The sequence below is a fragment of the Salvelinus fontinalis genome, chromosome 5 (genome assembly GCF_029448725.1).
Source record: "Salvelinus fontinalis isolate EN_2023a chromosome 5, ASM2944872v1, whole genome shotgun sequence".
In the NCBI taxonomy this organism is placed as follows: domain Eukaryota; kingdom Metazoa; phylum Chordata; class Actinopteri; order Salmoniformes; family Salmonidae; genus Salvelinus; species Salvelinus fontinalis.
The window spans coordinates 12,829,488-12,846,952 of NC_074669.1; the positions used below are offsets into that span (position 1 = coordinate 12,829,488).

The 17,465-nt window shown below is 42.8% G+C and overlaps 1 protein-coding gene across 5 annotated transcripts in view; it reads left to right on the forward strand.

Annotated features, from left to right (window-relative positions):
* The window catches only part of LOC129855139 (transducin-like enhancer protein 4), a 94,582-nt gene that overhangs the window by 44,893 nt on the left and 32,224 nt on the right, over positions 1 to 17,465 (forward strand). The gene's annotated exons all lie outside the window — the stretch shown is intronic.

A 17,465-nucleotide genomic window follows, 5' to 3' on the forward strand; every position in this document is an offset into this window, starting at 1 on the left:
TGATAACGGCCTACAGATGGCTAGTTCTATATATCCAGTCAGGTCTAGAATGCCAGTAGATATAGTTAGTGATAACGGTCTACAGATGGCTAGTTCTATATATTCAGTCAGGTCTAGAATGCCAGTAGATATTGTCACGTTCCTGACCTGTTTTCCTTGTTTTTGTATGTGTTTAGTTGGTCAGGGCGTGAGTTGAGGTGGGCATTCTATGTTATGTGTTTCTATGTTGGGTTAAATGTGTTGCCTGATATGGTTCTCAATTAGAGGCAGGTGTTTGACGTTTCCTCTGATTGAGAACCATATTAAGGTAGGCTGTTCTCACTGTTTGTTTGTGGGTGATTGTTCCTGTGTCTGTGTCTGTTGCACCACACGGGACTGTTTCGTTTGTTCGTTCGTTTGGCTAGTCTTTCCTGTTCTTCGTGTCATTATGTAAGTGCTCAAGTTCAGGTCTGTCTACGTCGTTTGTTGTTTTGTAGTTTGTGTAAGAGTTTTCGTGTTTCGTCTTTCTTTAATAAATTACATTCTGTCTGCATACAACGCTGCGTTTTGGTCCGACCCTTACTCCTCCTCCTCATCCGAGGAGGAGGCATTAGACAGCCGTTACAGATATAGTTAGTGACAACGGCCTACAGATGGCTAGTTCTATATATCCAGTCAGGTCTAGAATGCCAGTAGATATAGTTAGTGATAACGGCCTACAGATGGCTAGTTCTATATATCCAGTCAGGTCTAGAATGCCAGTAGATATAGTTAGTGACAACGGCCTACAGATGGCTAGTTCTATATATCCAGTCAGGTCTAGAATGCCAGTAGATATAGTTAGTGACAACGGCCTACAGATGGCTAGTTCTATATATCCAGTCAGGTCTAGAATGCCAGTAGATATAGTTAGTGATAACAGCCTACAGATGGCTAGTTCTATATATCCAGTCAGGTCTAGAATGCCAGTAGATATAGTTAGTGATAACGGCCTACAGATGGCTAGTTCTATATATCCAGTCAGGTCTAGAATGCCAGTAGATATAGTTAGTGATAACGGCCTACAGATGGCTAGTTCTATATATCCAGTCAGGTCTAGAATGCCAGTAGATATACAGTGCCTTTGGAAGGTATTCACACCCCTTGACTTTTTCCATGTTGTTGTGTTACAGCCTGAATTTAAAATGGATTGAATTGAGATTGTGTCATTGGCCTACACACAGTACCCCATAATGTCGAAGTGGAATTATGTTTTTTTTAATGTTTACATATTAATAAAAAATGAAGAGTAAAAATGTGTCACTTAATAAGTTGCATGGAGTCACTCTGTGTGCAATAATAGTGTTTAACATGATTTTTGAATCAGTATCTCTGTACCCCACACCAGTAGAGGCTCCGCAGAGGAGGAAGGAGAGGACCATCTCCAGTGAATTTCTATTTGTATTTTTTTTATTTTTATGACTGACATTGGATACAAGTATAGACTAAATTGTATATCATACAATGCAGTTGAGGAGCAATGGGAAAGTAATTCTGCTTTGAACGTTGATAAACTTGTAACCCCACTTCTGAGAAAATGGCCCTTGAAATAATTGGTACACCTACTGTAGAGCTCTTCTTTGTTTACACCATTTCAGCATCGTTCACACCCTCTTAAACCTTAGCCCCACCCATCTTTAAGGATTCATGTGGGGCCATGTGCTAAACAGAGTGGGGTAAGGTAGTGTAGTAAACAACCAAAGATTTCAAGACTAAAAGTGATGATAGTAGTAGCAAAAATACACTTTATCTAGTCCAGTGGTTCTTAACCTTGTTGGAGGTACTGAACCCCAGCAGTTTCATATGCGCATTCACCGAACCCTTCTTAATTGGAAAAATAAAATGTGATTTTTTTTTCAAATTCAAAACATAGGTATATATTTTACTGGTGCACAAAATGAACCGTGCATCAACATCAACACCGTGTGTTCAAAGAACAAAATCATCAAAACATGATTTTCACACACAAACAAAAACATAATAATGAATATTTACTGCAAATCAGTGTGACTTCTGCTGTTGCCTTTCAGAGACCAGTTCAGAAATGCGCGGCTTCACCTTGGCAAGTGCCACTCTCATGTCATTTTCGCAACAAAGTCTGTTCCTTTTCTTCGTTTTTATGTCCAGCATCCTCAAAAAGGATTGCTCGCAAAGATATGTTGTAACAAACAGTATGAAAATCTCCAGAGCTTTCTTAGCAATAACAGGGTACGTTACCATTTGTTGACACCAAAACGTTGAAAGCGTTGTTGTTCTGAAGAGTTGCTGTTGAACCTGGCTCTGCTGAATTTCAATGATTTCATCGAGGTATTCATCATTGACATCTGTTGTCTCAACACTAAACGTGAACGGCTGTCTCACCCATGCTGGATATGACTCTCTTGTAGGGAAGAATCCGTCGAGAGACTTTGCAAGCTCATCTAAGAGCATGGCAATTGCTTGCTTCAGTTCCGCGGGTACAGAAATGTCTCAGATTCCAGATACATCTTCGATCTTACTTACACAGTCGTCCAGCAGGGGAAAGTTTGCGAAGTTATCGTTCTCTGTTCGTTGTTTCCATAACGGTAGCTTTTTTTGAAAAGCCTTCAGGTTTTCCTCCGCTTCGATGATGTTGACTCCACCGCCCTGCATCTTTTGATTGAGATGATTGAGAGCTGCGAAGATATCAACAATGTATACTAAAATGAGAATGAACTCAGAATTTTTGAAGCAATCTGCATGACAATGTTGGTGCTCTTGCAAAAACAGGGCTAATTCCACACGCACGGCAAAAACACGATTCAGAACCTCTCCCCGGGATAACCACCGAACGTTAGAATGGTACAGAAGTACCTCGAATTCAGAGCCCATTTCTTTACACAGCTCACTGAAGATGCGGTGCCTCAGAGCACTAGTTCGCACATAGTTCACCCATTCCACTACAATTTTTAATACTTCTGCCAGTTTTGGAGGCAAGGTTTTTGTTGCCAACGCATGCCTGTGCAGAATACAATGCGTAATAATGATGTGTGGTGCATCGGCTTTCACTAGCGCACCAAAACCAGACTTTCTTCCCAGCATGACTGGAGCTCCGTCCGAACAAACTGCAGAAACCATATCCCACGAAAGATTGTTGTCTTTGAAGAAGTCATCCACAAGTTTCTTCACATCGGCTGCCTTAGTTGTTGTTGTAAGAGGCTTACAAAATAAAAAATCTTCTTTTATTACGTCGTCTTTCACATAACGCACGAATACAGCAAGCTGGCTTAGATTGGAAACGTCTGTGGTCTCGTCGAGTTGAAGGCTGAATCTTGCCGGGCTTGAAATCAGATCTGCAACTACTTGAGCCAAGATGTCTTTGCTCATGTCCTCTATTCTGTCGCAGATGGTGTCATTTGAAAGAGGAATTTGGGATAACTTAACTTCAGCCTCTTTTCCCAGCATGATATTCGCCATCTTCAACACAGCTGGTTTTATGAGTGTTTCACCAATGGTGTGTGGTTTGCCCTGCTTTGCGATCAAGTAAGCAACTTCGTACGATGCTGTGAGGATCGGTTTGTTGATGGGTACAAAGCCGAGAACAGGCAGAGTAGCCTTTTCATCGAATCTGGCTCTCTTCACCTTGAATTCAGCGAGCGTTGTGTTCTTGTATTTTCCATCTCCATGCAGCTTAAGGAAGTGTTTTCTTAGTTTTGCCGGTGCTAGACTAGAATTGCTCAACTTAGCATTGCAAATCATGCAGTTAGGACGCTGACTCCCATCACGTTCCGTTATACATGTGAATCCATATTGTACATATTCGTCCGACCACTTTCTTTTTTTGCTCGACATAGTAAGTATGAAGGGATTAAAATATTAAGAAAGAAATCACAAGACGTACCATCACGACAGTCACAAGTCGACTACTGAGCGCACCAAATTCCCTGCAGCACAGATAGGCCAAGCGATGTAGCGTGATCACCTGCAGCCAATGATGGCCAAGCGGGGCGTGTCATCACGAATCATATGAGTCGGATGTGTGTCTTGACCTCCGCCGAACCCCTGAGACTGACTCACCGAACCCCTGGGGTTCGATCGAACCCAGGTTAAGAACCACTGATCTAGTCCTTGGCCTATATCCTAATCTGACTTTGGTGCAGGTCATGTTGTTCTTCACATTACAGTTTCTGGTAAACACACAATTTTTCAAATAAAATCAAAGTTTATTTGTCACATGCACAGGATACAAAAGGTTTAAAAGGTACAGTGAAATGGTTGCTTGCATAGTAGCAATATCAAAATAGAAAGTGTCCAGATGAATATTGTATAAATTAAATTGTATAAATTATTAGATGATTCTTACCCAGACACTCTTGATGGGTCATGTGAAAGAAATTCTATAACCCCCCCACAGCCACATCTAGCTAAGTGGATGGGTCACTATTGTCCAGACATGAACACACGTTCATGAAATACAGTAGACCATAATCACCCTGGACACACCTGGCTAACCTGATGGATCAGTCATGTAATCATCTGACAAAGTGGAGTCTTTTGTTTAGATTTGTAGCTAGCTAGCTAAACAATGAACCTGGAACTTTGAAAAATACGAGGTCAAATCATGACGTCGTCAGTGATCTTCATGTCGGAAAGTCAGGGCTCTAGAAAGTGGTCCGAGTTCCCGAGTTGGATTTCCGAGTTGGATGACCATTCAAAACGATTTTTCCCAGTCGGAGCTAGTTATTTTTTTCAGTTCCCAGTTGTCTTGAAAGCACTGAAGTCAGAAGTCTGAGATTTCCAAGTTCCGAGATTGTTTTGAACGCAGCAATAATCCCAACCCATTCTGATTGTCATAGCTAGCCACCATGCATAAATTTGCAGGTAGCTAAAGCTAACCAACTAGGTTTAATGTTAGCTAGTTAGCTAGCTGGTCCCGTGTGGCTCAGTTGGTAGAGCATGGCGCTTGCAACGCCAGGGTTGTGGGTTCAATTCCCACGGGGGACCAGGATGAATATGTATGAACTTTCCAATTTGTAAGTCGCTCTGGATAAGAGCGTCTGCTAAATGACTTAAATGTAATGTAAATGCTATAACTAGCAATGCAAATGGATTTCTGAGATATGAATAATATTACTACACAGATCATACACGTAATGTTATCTAGCGAGCCAGCCAGCTAATGTTAGCTGACAAGCTAACAGTACGCTTTAACTTGCAATGGAAACGACTTTGACAAAATTAGAAATGTATAATATCTGAAAATGTAGCTAGCTAGACATGGATGGATGCTTCTCCCTCTTTGTCACGGATGCCATGGTTGCCCTTAGTTTGAAGATGTAATTCGGAGAGAGGTGTTTTATACAACTATGTTCTCTTTTCGACTCCCTTCGCATATTTTCAATCAAACGCCATAATTTTTTAGATCTCTAGCTATCATAATCTGCTTCCACCAGGCATTCAACTGATTTCAAAACTCGGTCAACTTCTTCCGTGACAACAACACTGTTGATCCACGTTTCTTCCCAATCACTGTCATCAGAAGACTACAATATCTGGTTCAGTGAAAATGTTTTTTCCTAAATCATCGGATTAATTTTCAGAGTCAGAGAGTCAGTGTAACAGTATAGCTTCCATCCCTCTCCTCACCTCTACCTGGGCTCGAGCCAGGGTCCCTCTGCACACATAGACAACAGTTACCCTCGAAGCATCGTTACCCATCGCGCCACAAAAGCCGCGGCCCTTGCAGAGCAAGGGGAACAACTAATTCAATGTCTCAGAGCAAGTGATGTCACCGATTGAAACGCTATTAGCGCGCACCACCGCTAACTAGCTAGCCATTTCACATCGGTTACAGCAGCATGGCACAATCGTCCTCCAGAAAGTGGAGAGCAGTAGCAACACTTTTGCAGTTCTTCATAATATCTTTAAAAAAACCTACAGTAGAAAAGATTATCTACACACACTGAGTAGCTTATGTTGTAGACATAAGCATCCTGCATGGCAGACCATTCCGAACTCATCTCTCGGCATGTCCAACCCAGCCATTATCTCAGCCAATCATGGCTAGTGGGAAGGTTCCTGTCTTTTTACGTGGCTAAACCAACTAGGCTCATAATTGAATGATTTTATTCGTACTTACAGATGACATACAAGTTAGTAATTAAGGCAAATTAAAGTTCACATGTTCCAGAAGGCATTTCTGCCCAAAAATGCATTTTGATACTAAAATAAATGTTTACGTTCAAATGCCTCTCCTGTGAAGTAGTGATGTGCAACATACGCCTCGTTTCCTGAAACGAGTCACAAATATTTTAAACATGAATCCTGTTTGCAACAAGGCACCAAAGTAAAACTGCAAAAAATGTGGCAAAGAAATTAACTTTATGTCCTGAATACAAAGCATTATGTTTGGGGCAAATCCAACACAACACCTCACTGAGTACCACTTTTCATCTTTTCAAGCATGGAGGTGGCTGCGTCATGTTATGGCTATGGTAGCCATCGGCAAGGACTAGTTATTTTTTTTAAATAAAAATAAATGGAATAGAGCTAAGCACAGGTCAAATCCTAGAGGAAAACCTGACTCAATCTGCGTTCCAACAATCTGCCTTCCGACACCTTCTAGCAGGCCAAATACACACTGGAGTTGCTTACCAAGACAACATTGAACGTTGTCTAGCAATAATCAACAACCAACTTAACAGAGCTTGAAGAATTAAAAAAATAATAATGTGCAAATATTGCCCAATCCAGGTGTGCAAATCTCTTAGAGACTTCCCAGAAAGACTCACAGCTGTAATCACTGCCAACAGTGATTCTAACATGTATTGTTGACTCAGGGGTGTGAATACTTATGTAAATGAGATTTCTATATTTCATTTTCAATACATTTCCAGACATTTCTAAATAAACGTTGTTTTTGTGTGTAGATTGGTGAGAGACAAAAAATCTATTCAGTGTATGACACAACAACATGTGTAATAAGTCAGGAGGCATCAATACTTTCTGAAGGCACTGTAGTTAGTGATTACTGCCTACGGAAGGCTGGGGGGATGTTTTTAGAGTTGCTCTGCTCTATCCCCAGTAGACTCCTAAGGACAGATGAAGCAGCTGGCGTGCCTTCCTGTTCCATCCATATGTGTGTGTGTGTGTGTGTGTGTGTGTGTGCGTGCGAGAGAGAGAGAGTTAGAGACTGAGAAAGTGAGAGGGTTTTATAAAAAGTGTGTGAGTGTGTGTGCTCTAGCATCTGCATAATATAAATCTGTGTTTGTTCGCTCATGCCTAATTACCGCTAGCTATGTGCTCAGACAGCCCAGTGCATGTTTATATGTAGTTCATATTAATTCACATCCTCCTCTGGTTGTGCTTGGCTGGCGTTATGACCTGAATCCAGAGGTGTGTGTGTAACAGAGCTCATTTAGGGAGTGAGGGAGGGAGATTCCCAGGGAGCTAGTCTTTTAGCATAATGGGTTTGTCACTCGATCAAAAAGCATCTGAGTAGCTGCACACGCCCTGCTGGGTGTTTGTGTGTGAGCCCATCTGTGTGTATGTGTACGTGTGTGAATGCATCTGTGTGTATGTGTACGTGTGTGAATGCATCTGTGTGTATGTGTACGTGTGTGAATGCATCTGTGTGTATGTGTACGTGTGTGAATGCATCTGTGTGTATGTGTACGTGTGTGAATGCATCTGTGTGTATGTGTACGTGTGTGAATGCATCTGTGTGTATGTGTACGTGTGTGAATGCATCTGTGTGTATGTGTACGTGTGTGAATGCATCTGTGTGTATGTGTACGTGTGTGAATGCATCTGTGTGTATGTGTACGTGTGTGAATGCATCTGTGTGTATGTGTACGTGTGTGAATGCATCTGTGTGTATGTGTACGTGTGTGAATGCATCTGTGTGTGTGTCTACAGGTGTGTGCACATGCAAGCCTGTTTATATATGCGTGTGAGACTGAAAGAATAAACAAATGTCTGTGTTTGCCTGCGTGTGTGTGCCAGTATGTTACTGCGTTTGTACGGTATGGTACACTCCTTTGCTGTGTGTGTACTACCACAGTGTATATGTGTGTGTGCTTCCACATTGTATGTATGTATCTTTTCTATATGTGTGTGTGTATGTGTGGCCAGTGTACGGGGCTAGCGGTGTACTGTATAATTGCTTTGTGGTGGACAGGAGTTTAAAGCTGAAGCAGTCTGTCAGGCCAAGCTGGTAAGTTGACAGTGTGTGAATATGAATGTCAGAGTAATGGGTAAGCACATTATATTGCTGGGGAGCCTACGAGAGATATTGTTAAAAACTCTGGGACCCAGGCAGAAATTTGTCCGCAGGCTTGCATTTTTACAGATGCCCTATAAAGGCTTCTCTGTCTGTTTAAGAGCCACTGTGTGTGTGTTGGTTTAACTATCCTTGTTGGGACCAGATGTACTCACAAGGATATTAAAACAAAGTGGAGACATTTAGCTATTTTAAGTTTAGGGTTATAATTAGGGTTAGGTTTAGTTTTAGGGTTAAAGTTAGGGTTAGGTTTAGGGAAAATAGGATTTTGAATGGAAATAAATGTTTTGTTCTCCACAAGGATAACTGTTTGTTGGGTTTCACTATGTGAGTCTGCTTACATATAGCACCAATCAACAGTTTGGACACACCTACTCATTTAAGGGTTTTCCATTATTTTTACTATTTTCTACATTGTAGAATAATAGTGAAGACATCAAAACTATGAAATAACACATATGGAATTATGTAATAACCAAAAAAGTGTTGAACAAATAAAAATATATTGAATATTTCAGATTCTTCAAAGTAGCCCCCCTTTGTCTTGATGACAGCTTTGCAAACTCTTGGCATTCTCTCAACCAGCTTCATGAGGAATGCTTTTCCAACAGTCTTCAAGGAGTTCCCGCATATGCTGAGCACTTGTTGGCTGCTTTTCCTTCACTCTGCGTTCCAACTCATCCCAAACCAGGTCGGGTGATTGTGGAGGCCAGGTCAAATGATGCAACACCATGACTCTCCTTCTTGGTCAAATAGCCATTACACAGCCTGTAGGTGTGTTTTGGGACATTGTCCTGTTGAAAAACAAGCGATAGTCCCACTAAGTGCAAACCAGATGGGATGGCGTATCGCTGCTGAATGCTGTGGTAGCCATGCTGCTTAAGTTTGCTTTGAATTCTAAATAAATCACTGACCAGCAAAGCACCATCACACCTCCTCCACCATGCTTCACGGTGAGAACCACACATGCAGAGATAATCCGTTCACCTACTCTGCGTCTCACAAAGACACGGCAGTTGGAACCAAAGATCTCAAATTTGGACTGATCAGACCAAAGGACAGATTTCCACCGGTCTAATGTCCTTTGCTTGTGTTTCTTGGCCCAATCAAGTCTCTTCTAAGTATTGGTGTCCTTTAGTAGTAGTTTCTTTGCAGCAATTTGACAATGAAGGCCTGATTCACGCAGTCTCCTCTGAACAGTTGATGTTGAGATGTGTCTGTTACTTGAACTCTGTGAAGCATTTATTTGGGCTGCAATCTGAGGTGCAGTTAACTCTAATGAACTTATCCTCTGCAGCAGAGGTTACTCTGGGTCTTCCTTTCCTGTGGTGGTCCTCATGAGAGCCAGTTTCATCATAGCGCTTGATGGATTTTGCGACTGCACTTGAAGAAACTTTGAAAGTTCTTGAAATGTTCCTGATTGACTGACCTTCATGTCTTAAAGTAATGATGGACTGTCATTTCTCTTTGGTTATTTGAGCTGTTCTTGCCATAATATGGACTTGGTCTTTTACCAAATAGGGCTATCTTCTGTATACCCCCCTACCTTGTCACAACACAACTGATTGGCTCAAACGCATTAAGAAGGAAAGAAATCTCACAAATGACCTTTTAACAAGGCACACCTGTTAATTGAAATGCATTCCAGGTGACTACCTCATGAAGCTGGTTGAGAGAATGCCAAGAGTGTGCAAAGCTGTCCTCAAGGCAAAGGGCGGCTACTTTTAAAAATCTCAAATCTCAAATATATTTTGATTGTTCAATACTTTTTTGGTTACTACATGATTCCATATGAGTTATTTCATAGTTTTGATGTCTTCACTGTTATTCTACAATGTAGAAAATAGTAAAAATAAAAATAAATCCTTGAATGAGAAGGTGTGTCCAAACATTTGACTGGTACTGTAGGTTGTGTGTGTGTGTGTGTGTGTGTGTGTGTGTGTGTGTGTGTGTGTGTGTGTGTGTGTGTGTGTGTGTGTGTGTGTGTGTGTGTCTGTGTGTGTGTGTGTGTGTGTGTGTGTGTGCTCTGTTCTGCACTGTTTGTGTTTTGTTGTTCTTGTATGTGTGCATGTGCGCATGCTTGTGTATGTTTGCTTTACTGCTCTCCTTTCCTCTTTCCCTCTGTGTGTTTCTCTTCCTCCTCTTCCCGAATAGAGGGGCCATCAATCAGAGTGGAAGGGGGGCTGCTGGCTCAGCGCCAGCAAGAGGGGCTGGCACTCTGCCCAGAGAGGAGGGAAAGTGGGAGGGAGAGAGAGAGGAAGGGGGGGTTGTGAACAGGATGAAGAGAGAGAGAGAGACCAACTGCACAGAGGAAAGAGAAAGATAGACAGAGAGTCTAAGTGCACAGAGAGAAAGAATAGGTGAGGGAGAAAGAGATCAGTTATTTTATTGATCTGTGGCTGTGACCACAACCAGTGGCTCGTTAGTGCGTCATTGGTCACTAATATTTGTCTTAAAGTGTTTGCAGAGAGAGGAGAGCAGTTCCATTACATGCTGACCACACCGCTCGCATCGCGTGCGTTGCAAAATAAATGTACACATACATGTTATTCAATCATTGCACCCACACTGCTCACGCGCGCCAACGAGCATCTGCGTTGCCAAGCGCTAAAATAGAAGTCAGTTCTATTTGTGACGCTGAATGCGGTGCAAGTCCTGCCTCCCATGGTTTATAGAAGCAGATACCCACATGCCATCTCATTGGTTATACCCACGTGGGTGATTGAAAGATGAACTTCGGTCGGTCGTTGTAATACACCTTATTATGAAAGTAGATGCCAATCGCCATATAAAGTCCAAAAAAGAAAAAGCCTGGAAGGAGGAGAGATGACTAGAAATGATTTGGTTGACCGTTTAATGTGTGGATTAATTTGTCGGAGTAGAGGACCTTGTGCATCTCAGGTAAAATAACAACTCAACATTTATATCCCAGGACAAATTAGCTAGCAACCGCAAGCTAGTTAAATGGGACAAATTAGCTAGCAACTGCAAGCTAGCTAGCTAAATTGCCATAAATATTTAATTTATTTTCGACCTGTCCACAAATTAATAGAATTGGTTCAGAGTTTGATTTGATATTTCAACCTGCGTGTCGGGATCGCGTTTTGTGTCGGGGGACAAAATCAATTTGCTCACGATGGCGCAGACCCGTGTCCTGTCTGGGCATGGTGTTAGGCAGCAGGGGGAGGGAGATAAGGCTAGACTTAGGCTGGCTGACCAGGATCTCAATTCAAGGGCTTTATTCTTATGGGAAACATATGTTAACATTGCCAAGCAAGTGAAGTAGATAATAAACAATAAAAATTAACAGTAAACATTACACTCACAGAAGTTCCAAAATAATAAAGACATTTCAAATGTCATTTTGTCTAAATACAGTGTTGTAACGATGTGCAAATAGTTAAAGTACAAAAGGGACAATTAATGAACATAAATATGGGTTGTATTTACAATGGTGTTTGTTCTTCACTGAATGCCCCTTTCTTGTGGCAACAGGTCACAAATCTTGCTGCTGTGATGGCACACTGTGGTATTTCACCCAGTAGATATGATTTCTCTCTCTCTCTCTCTCTGGTGCTACAGGGCTGAGGGGGCTGGGGGGACTCCTGCTAAACACACATGTAGGTGCGCAAGCATACACTGAGACGCACTGAGACGCACTGAGATGCACTGAGATGCACTGAGATGCACTGAGATGCACTGCGATGCAATGAGATGCACTGAGATGCACTGAGATGCACTGCGATGCAATGAGATGCACTGAGATGCACTGTGCTGCACTGAGATGCACTGAGATGCACTGAGATGCACTGCGATGCACTGAGATGCACTGAGATGCACTGAGATGCACTGAGATGCACTGAGATACACTGAGATGCAATGAGATGCACTGAGACGCACTGAGACGCACTGAGATGCAATGAGACACACTGAGATGCAATGAGATGCACTGAGATGTAATGAGATGCACTGAGATGCACTGAGATACACTGAGATGCAATGATATGCAATGATATGCAATGAGATGCACTGAGATGCACTGAGATGCACTGAGATGCATTGAAGTCAGGAAGGCATGCACAAACACATAAAATGAAATACTCACACACATGCACATGCCACAAACACACACCCACATATACACACACACGCACACACTCTCACCTACCTCTTCTCTCTAAAGCTGACCAGCACAGCCACACTGGGCCTCGGGGAAAGACACAGCTGGCATTGCCCAAATGCACCCCCCACCCCACTCCAATCACATTACATTTCACAAAGCTTTATTAGCAAAGCATTTGCATTATGTTATAAAGTAAATACTCCAGAAAAGCTTACTGCAGCTTGTCTATGTCTTACTGAGGATCCGCTTGCATTAGTTTCAGAGTTTCAGTAATGACTCTTGTGTTTCAGCTCACTGTGTTAATTGTGACTCTGAAACATATCTGATGATTGGCGAGCACGCTGAGTGTAGATGTGTGTGCGCATGCGTAACTGCGTACGTGTGTGTGTGCATGCGTTCACGTTTGTGTCTCCCTCAGGCAGTGATTGACTGGTGTGCTCCACAGCCTCCAGAGGACTGGGTACTTGTCCTCCCTCTCATCCATCCATCTTCTCTTCCTCCCTCATTTTGTAAGAATTTAGGGTGATTTGCTGCTCTGTTCTAAATGTAGCTTAACATAGACTGACATTCTCTCTCCTCTCCTCCACATTTCTCTCCTCCTCATCTCCACCCCCCCCTCTGCCAGACAAAGAGACAGCAGTGTTCTGTTGGCAGATTATTTATCCTCAGGTGTTTATTGACCAGCGCTCTCTTCCTCCTTTGTATCCATCCACCCATTCATCCATCGCTCTATTCACAGCCCTGCCAAAACTCCCTTACATGCTGACTAGACTGGGCGTGTGCGTCCGCCGTCGCGCGCATTTTGATTTTGTCCATCCACACCAGACGCGATCAGGACATGCAGGTTGAAATATCAAAACGAACTCTGAACCAACTATATTCATTTGGGGACAGGTCGAAACACTTTAAACATTCATGGACATTCAGTTAGCTTGCCGTTGCTAGCTAATTTGTCCTGGGATATAAACATTGGGTTGTTATTTTATCTGAAACGCAGAAGGTCTTTTTTTTCCGGGATCTTTGTAGAATTTTAACCCATGTTGAGTCACACAAAATCATGTGTTCTCTACTCCAACAATTAATCCACAGATAAAAGGGGACATTTTGTCAGTTTCTAGTAATCTCTCCTCCTTCCGGCTTCTTCTTCTTCTGTGGACTTTATATGGCGGTTGGCAACCAACTTTAAGGTGCATTACCACCACCAACTGGACTAGAGTGTGGACCTCAGTTCATCTTTCAATCAGCCACGTGGGTATATGCTCCTAAAACCCAAAGAGGAGATGGGAGAGGCGGGACTTGCAGCATGTCAAGTTCTATTTTAGTGCCTGGCTACGCAGACATTGATCCAAGATCGCGTAGCAGTCGGACATGTGTGTTTGTCTTTGTCTTACCCCGTGTAAATAGCTGGTCTTTTTCGTATATCTTAATCTCACTTTCTATCTAGGAACTAAATATACTTTCCTACAACACGCCTCACCCAATGTGGTACGGATCTGCTATTTTTATTCCTTATAACTGGAACTTCCATCAGGAGCTAGCCAGCTAACTAGCTACTAGTCTTTGTTAGTCACAGCTAGCTGTCTTCATCTTTTTCTCGGTCACCAGCCAGCCTTAGCTCGGACAATACCTGCCAGTCTGCACAGCGCGATGTCAATCCAGAGCACATCGGACTGCTTCTCTCTACCACATCACTGGATTCCTGCCGCTCTGGATCATTACACCGGGTCATCGCAGCTAGCTAGCTGCAAACGAGTGGCTACTGTTAGTGAACGCCTCTGTCCAGAAGCAAGCACCAGCTAGCCTTGAGCTAGCCTCGAGCTAGGCCCATATACCAGCTAATTCTAGGGCTACAATACCGCCCTTGCCAATTGGCCTGGACCCTTTATTGTCGACACGGAGCGGAAAAAAATTATAAGATGCTTGTTGACGCACAGTTTGGATGAAATTATTGAATAACAACATGAATGTGTAATGCGTAATGCGAGCCATGTGGTCAGCATGTTATGCACTCGTTTGGCAGAGAAAGTCCATGTTATTGCTGACAACTGGCCTACGCTGGAGAAAGAGAGGAAGAGTGAAAGGGATGAAGGAGAGGAAGGAGTGCTGATCTCTGTTTGTAGCAGGCTGCCAAGACTTTTGTCTGACAGATCCAGGATCAGTTGCAGTCATAGTTGTGTTGTTGGCTCGTCAACAACTAAATTATTCGTTTCTCTGTCTAAATAAAATAAAATAACATTTTATTCTTCACATGTTTGGAAACAACAGGTGTGGACTAACAGTGAAATGCTTACATACAGGCCCTTCCCAACAATGCAGATAGAAAGAAAATAGAGAAATAATAGAAAAGTAAAACAAGTAATAATAAAAGTCATAATAAATACACAGTGAGTAATGATAACTTGGCTATGTACAAGGGGCACCAGTACTGAGTCGATGTGCAGGGAGGGGTAAGAGGTAATTGAGGTAGATACAGTTTGTACACATAACTAAGAATTAAGTAACATATAGTAAACAGTAACAGCAGCGTATGTGATTAGAAAAAAAAAGTTTGTGCAAAGGGTCAATGCAGATATTCTAGGTAGGTATTTGGTTAACTATTTAACTAACTATTGGGGGTAGAAGCCTTCCCAGAAGAGAGAGGCTGTTATAGCAACAAAGGGGGAACTCTCATATTAATGCCCATGATCTTGGAATGAGATGTTCGACGAGCAGGTGTCCACATACTTTTTGTCATGTTGCGTATATTTAAAACCAAATACTTTTAGATTTTTACTCAAGTAGTATTTTACTGGGTGACATTTACTTGAGTAATTTTCAATGAAAGTACTTTTACTCAAGTATGATAATTAGGTACTTTTTCCACTATGGAGTCCACGATCAGCTTCTTTGTCTTGCTGACGTTGAGGGAGTGATTGTTTTCCTGGCACCACACTACCAGGTTACCTTGGCGTTCTTGGGCACAGGAACTATGGTGGTCTGCTTGAAACATGTAGGTATTACAGACTGGGTCAGGGAGAGGTTGAAAATGTCAGTGAAGGCACTTGGCTGCTGGTCAGCGCATACTCTGAGTACGTGCCCTGGTAATCCGTCTTACCCTGCGGCCTTGTGAATGTTAACCTGTTTAAAGGTCTTACTCACATCGGCCATGGAGAGAGTGATCACACAGTAATCCGGAACAGCTGGTGCTCTCACGCATGGTTCAGTGTTACTTGCCTCGAAGCGAGCATTGAAGGCAGTTAGCTCTTCAGGTAGGCTTGCATCACTGGGCAGCTCGCGGCTGGGTTTCCCTTTGTAATCCGTGATAGTTTGCAAGCCCTGCCACATCCGACGAGTATCAGAGCCGATGTAGTAAGATTCGATCTTAGTCCTGTATTGACAGTTTGCCTGTTCGATGGTTCGACGGAGAGCTTGGCAGGATTTCTTATTACCACCCGTGTTAGTGTCCAGCTCTTTGAAAGTAACAGCTCTAGCCTTTAGTGGATGTTGCCTGTAACCCATGGTTTCTGGTTGGGATATGTACATACGGTCACAGTGGGGATGACACCGTCAATGCACTTATTAATGAAGCCAGTGACTGATGTGGTTAACTCCTTAATGCCATCGGATGAGTTCCGGAACATATTCCAGTCTGTGCTAGCGAAACAGTACTGTAGTTTAGCATCGGCTTCATACCACTTCCGTATTGAGTGCATCACTGGTACTTCCTGTTTGAGTTTTTGCGTGTAAGCAGGAATCAGGAAGATAGAGTTATGGTCAGATTTGACAAAAGGAGAACGAGGAAGAGCTTTGTATGCATCTCTGTCTGTGTCTAGCTACATGTATTACTGTTGCACAGCATCAATACAGTTTATTGTAGACACAGTCCAGTGAAAATAAACCCCCTCTGTCTCAAGGCCAATAGGAGAGTCCCTGTTCCCTCTTCCCTTTCTCTCTTCTGACTATTTCACGTCCTCTCTCTCCCTTTCACCACGCAAACACACACACAAGCCAGTCTACACACACACACACCCACATTATATAATTAGCTAGGTCTTCTCTACCCTTTGAACAGAGCGATGTATCTATCAGAGAGCTGTGTTGTATAATTTGGCCTGTATTGAGATGGGACAGGCTGGCAGTGTGTGTGTATAAATAAGCTCCTGTCAGTCAGTGTAGAGGGGGTGTCAGGACTTCCTGTGTCCTCTAATCTCGTTTGTCTCCCTTTGTGTGTCAGAAACATGTGTTAGATTGGAGGGATGGAGGACACACAAATAGACAACCATCACGGAGGGGGGCAGGCAGAGATGCAGGCAGGGGAGGGAGGATAGAGAGAGATGAAGGAAGGAAAAGGATGAATAGGGTAATAATGGCTCAGTGGGAAGGCTGTTAAAGAGGGTGAGAACGCCTGAGTGAAGAAGAGAACATAATGAGTCTCAGGGCAGAAATAGGTGAAGCATGTAGTGTGTGTGTGTGCGTAGACGTGTGTGTGCATGCTCATTTGTACATTATCCTTTGTACCATATGTCGTGATGTCGTGTTGCCACATTAGTGCTTTTCTGTGTGTGTGTGTGTGTGTGTGTGTGTGTGTGTGAGAGTGTGTGTGTGTGTGTGTGTGTGTGTGTGTGTGTGTGTGTGTGTGTGTGTGTGTGTGTGTGTGTGTGTGTGTGTGTGTGTGTGCGTGTGTGTACACGTGTGTGTGTATGTAGAATAGACAACAATTCAATGTCCTCGACTCCTCACGTCTAGAGAGAGAATTTTCAATGGGCTATCGGCGAGCGAGAGAAAATGGATGAAAGAATGGCATTGAATGCAGTGAGGAGAGGGAAAGAGCTGCATGAGAAACTGGAGTCTAATAACATAGCTGGGCTTTCAAAGCTTCCACTTTCTCTCTTCCGGTCTCATACTCTTTCTCTATTCTTTCTCTCTCTCATTCACTTGTGGTAGGCTGGGTTTGAAACCAGGTCACCTGCATGCCACATGACTGTTAGTCCGCTGATCTAAAGCCAAGGTATGAGCTTGAGGAGCTAAGTTGTCACCGAACTACCTCCAACACGTTTACTAACCGGATTTGCCTCAATGAAATGATCTAACTTTGATAACTGTATA